At 45.2% G+C, this 4,851-nt stretch overlaps 1 non-coding gene across 1 annotated transcript; it reads left to right on the plus strand.

Moving 5' to 3' along the window:
• The first annotated feature begins 4,515 nt into the window (after nt 1-4,515).
• Nucleotides 4,516-4,588, plus strand: TRNAT-UGU (transfer RNA threonine (anticodon UGU)). The gene has a single exon. It is a non-coding gene; the product is annotated as a tRNA-Thr (tRNA).
• The last annotated feature ends 263 nt before the right edge of the window (nt 4,589-4,851 follow it).

The following is a 4,851-nucleotide window of genomic DNA, read 5'->3' on the forward strand; positions in this document are numbered from 1 at the left end:
CAATTTATTCCTTGGCTTATCTCCTCAGATTTCCAGGAAGTTTCCTAGTCAGTGTCAGCCCCACTGATGGCTCCTGAAGTGCACACAGCTTCAGAGATATGACCATGCAACTTCATCTCTTACGAGCTGGTTCTTCCCTTATGTTGGTGGGAATTTAGGCACCTGGCTGGAGCGGATCTTTGGAGCCTCACATGCTGACCCTGCAAACTCATCCCTTTGGACTTTGTCTCCTTCTTGTTGCCAGGAGACTTGCTGGTCAGACATTTGCATCATGGCTCCAGCAGGAACCTTCTGCTTTGGCACCTCACTTGCCCAGCGCAGGAGGTTTTGCTGTGGGATAGAGGCAGCTGGGTGCAATGTAATGGAGGAATATGCTGTCAGGCACTGCCGCACCCACTCACAGCCTTGTGTTGTGGGTCCTAACCCATGCCATGACCCGGTGAGCTCAGGAGCAGGACCAGTCCGTGGTCCAAGGCACGGACAGGTATGTCTACCACATGGCTAGATGTGACTAGACTGAGGCTCAAAGCTTCTAAGAGCTTGAAAGCTGTAAGCTGGAGCTTCTGACACAATAAAGGCTAGGATGCCACTCATGGGCAGGGATGCTATTTTTTGCAGTATGTTGGACTCATTAGTTGTGAATGTCAGTGCTTGAAAAAGGTGAAAAACGGTGAAAAGGCAGGTCCTCAGTACCTCCCTTTGATGTCTCAGGTAACATGAAAGGCAGCCTATGGCACCATTCTGCTATAATGACATTTAAAAAAATCCAAAAAGAAAGAGAAATCATCAACCATGGAGGAGATCCCTGCAATTTGGCAGTGTTCCTGATCCACAAAGCTACTTTTCTGGTTTCTTCCATTAGCCCAACTGCAATATGAGCAGAACCAGATTACTTATCAGGCCAGAATATTAATGTTCACAGCATTAATGTTCTGGGGCCCTTAAAATGAAGAGCACTAACAGAAAAATCTTTTCAGTCCTTTCACATGAAATCCCACCATTCTGAACTGACAAAAATAAATGCAGTGAACTTTCAGTGATATTGCACCATATAAAAAGGTTATTAAAAATGTATTTGAAGGACTAGCTTTGTCAATACTAATGCACTGAAGAAATGGAGGGTTTCCCAGCTCAGGCACTGATGTACAGACTTAGTGAGGGAGTGATTACTGCAATAATAGATTCTGGTAGCTTAAGTTAGACAAGCATTTTTAGATTTCATATGCAAAGAATCGCCCTCTATTATAAAAAGATGACATATTCAGTAATATTGGGGTGAAATAAGAATATGTGTTTAAAGGAATATTGTCAAGTAGATATTGGTTCATCTCTGAAAATGTCTTTGAAAGATGCGGGGGAGAGATAAAATAGAGCAGTGTAGAGAAAGAGAAGAGTACTGGTAGGAATGTAAATAATTTATTGGTTTATTTGTTGATTCTTATTTCCATAGTAATCAGAGGGGTTTTTAGAGGTGATCTGTACATTCCCTGAAGTGATGTGAACATAGCAACAAAGTGCCAGCACATGAAAACTTTAAAACACAATTAACTGCGCTTTGAGAACTGAGTCCATTCTCTTATCTTGAATTCAGACACCTCTGACCTTACCATTCATTTTCAGACTAAACAACTGCTCGATCAAGATTCAGTATCCCTACTATCAGGGTTTTGTGCAGGTCTTCCAGGACCAAACGAAAACTAGTCAGTGTTGGTTTATTGCTGTAAATAAGCTTAGAATAAAGAGATAGAAAGGAGAGAAAAAGCCAAGCTTTCAAATCCTTACAGTCAGTCATTTAAGATGATGATAAGAGAGGTAAGAATTTATTTTTAATTATCATTGTGGGGTTTTTTGATAATGCTCCCTTTGAAGAATGCAGAAAATACTTCACTCCTCCCATTGATAAGTGCTGTCACTTTCAGTTTTGTCCTCCTCATGTATCACAGCTGATTATTTCTTTTGGTGTTTGAGGGAAGGCAAATATCTTTCACTCCAGCAGTCAGTCCCTGTTGAAGTGAGAAGGTAAGTGCCAACTGCCACAGCTGTGCTGCCAGCCCTCACACAGGTTTTGTACAATCCTGTCTTTGTGAGTTTCAGCTCCTAAAGAATCAGCTGTGTTCTGTATCATGTTTCTTTCAGTGGACAATTGTCTGCTTTTCCCAGGTTAATTTAATCAGTGGAAGTGCCCATTAGTTCTTGAGGACTGTACTTCTTAAGGGTGTAAGGGTTTTAAATACTAATCCCAGTAGAATTATTCTTGTTCAACGAGGGTCCCTTTGTCCTATAGCTGGAATCTGGGGCAGCTCTTGCCCTAGGAGTGACAGGTCCATCCCCTTGAGGACTTAAAAAACCTTGCTGAAATATTTTCTGGTTGTTCTGCCTTAGCAGTGATGTGCAGTAGCAGAAGAACACAACAGAGTTTTAAGAGAACAGTATGGTAACAAATAATAACTTTTCATAAAATTTGGGGTTTTTTTTTGTTGGGCTTTTTGGGAGTTTTTCTGGGGTTTTTTAAGTAATGCTTAAATATGTTCTGGACTGCTTGTGCATTGATGAACCTGCATGACAGTCTGCAGTGGGGATTTCACTGACTTTCCCAAGTTCAAATGGGCATGTGGCAACTCAGGCTGACTGTGAAAAGAGGCATGCATGAGAAAATTGCAAGGTCTTTTACAAGGTAATAAGATTTTTTGTTTCCCAAGGTGTAACAACTAATCATGTCAACATTATCTTGATAGTGAATAACATGCACACCTTTCGTTTTCTGCAACATTGCTTTCTTAAACTTCCATTGCATTAGACACATGCACGTAGACACACACATGCACAAACACATCTATTATAAAGTTTTCTGCTGTGATTCCTCAATGCCATCTAGAAAAGCATCAAAGCTGCCACTGGCAGTTATCACAGCTTTGAAGACTGAAGCAACCTGCTTATTATCAAGTATAGTATCTCAAAGGAAACATGTCCTTAGCAAGAAACAACACAGCGAATAATGTCTAATTAATAGATGTACCTGTAATTTTAAGAAGACTGTCTTTGTCATGATGACGAGAAATACATCTTAGACTTTCTTGTTATTTCCAGAGTTAATACAGAATTAAGAGGACACTCTTAATGGATTTAAACTTATCTTCACTGAATATTTTCACAATAATTTGAATTCATACCCATGTAATGAATATCATTCAGTGAAGAAAATGGACCTCCCCCCTGTTGCTCAGTATCTACTATCTAGCTGCCCCATGGAGCTTTGTTTTCCAAGAGTCAGCAATAATTGTTCAGAGTTTAATTTCAAATTTTACTGCTGTCATTTATTACAAACTATCAGGGGGTTAATGTGAGAAAATCCTTTGATAGGAAAACTCTTTGGGCAGAAATCACATATTTATACATCTAGCACCCAGACTATTGCAGACCCTGATCCCGCTGTGGACTTTGGGATTTATTTCTATTGAATAACATTCTTTATAAGACTTCTCTAAGCCAAGGCAGGTTTATGAGCTATCCCATTGCATCCGTTTCCCACCCACTGATCCAAGTCTGAATTCTATAGAAATAGGTGTTGCTACAGAATCAAGACAGGGCCCTGAATACTGCTTTCTGAAAGGCATACGTCTGGAATTTAAATAATTTTACCTGCAAACAAAACCTCAGGCCAGCCATAAGCAATTGAAGCTCTTCTTAAGGCATCTGCTTTAATGTGTGCCACTAGGGGTGATGATATCCAGCACCAGCACTGGATGCAGTACACTTAAAACGGGTCCTACAGCACTGCTGCCATCCACCTTTTAGCTATTAGCTGAAGCTTCCACCTTCTGGCTCTGAACTCCATAACCCCTGCGATGATGGCCTGCAGGTACCCGGTGAGAGAGTAAGTTAGAGATCTTCTCTAAGGCTAATGTTTAGCGCTGCCCAGGGGAGTCACGCAGCAAGTGGTGCTTAGAGAGCCCCGCGGGGCGCAGCACCTCTGTCCTTCAGCAGCGTTTCTCTAACTTCCCAAGACTACCCAGCCTCTTCCGAGAAAAGCACCCCGCACCGGCTTACACAGCTTTGTCACGGCAAGTTTTCACCTAACCTGTAAGAATCAGACTGCATTTCAAACATTCACCTGCTCCTGATTTCTCCTCTTGTGGTCTTTTTTGCCTTGGCTGGATGTGTGCATTTCCGACCAGCTTTATTTCTTGGTTTTGCAAACGCCCCAGGGACCCCCCCCGCGCGGGCCGGCCTCGCCCCACGCAGCCGCGGCTTGGAAGCGCCGCGAGCGCCCGCCCGCTGCAGGGCAGCCGCCAGCCTCCCGCCGCGCCGGGAGCGGCTGCCGGCGGGCCGCGGGCTCCTCCCGGCGGCGGCCGCTGCGCCGCTCCGCAGGGCGGGCCCTTCCCGCCGGGGCCGGCGCAGCGGCGGCGGGCGGCGGGCGGGCGGGGTAAGGGCGGGGCGGCGGGGGGGCGCGGGGCGCCCGGCAGGGGGAGGCGCGCGACCGCGGGTTAGGGGCAGACGTAAAGCATGTTGAGCGGAGGCTCCATAGCTCAGTGGTTAGAGCACTGGTCTTGTAAACCAGGGGTCGCGAGTTCGATCCTCGCTGGGGCCTTGGGGTTTTTTTTTTTCCCCTTTATTTTTTTGTTGTTGTTTCTTTTTTCTTTTTCTTTCCCCACGTCGCGCTGCCCCCCGCCGCATACACGAGCCTGGTTTTGGGGTGTTGTGGTGGCGGCGGACCAGAGCGCGCGTGCGGGCTCCGTCGCCTTGTAGTAGGGGGACCACTTCGGAAACAAACACGGTAAAATCTGAGCATTAACCAGATTAACTCATGGCTGTGGTTCGTGCCGGCAGGGGAGTGGGGGGGACAGCAATAAG

The sequence above is a fragment of the Falco cherrug genome, chromosome 7 (genome assembly GCF_023634085.1).
Source record: "Falco cherrug isolate bFalChe1 chromosome 7, bFalChe1.pri, whole genome shotgun sequence".
NCBI classification, from domain to species: domain Eukaryota; kingdom Metazoa; phylum Chordata; class Aves; order Falconiformes; family Falconidae; genus Falco; species Falco cherrug.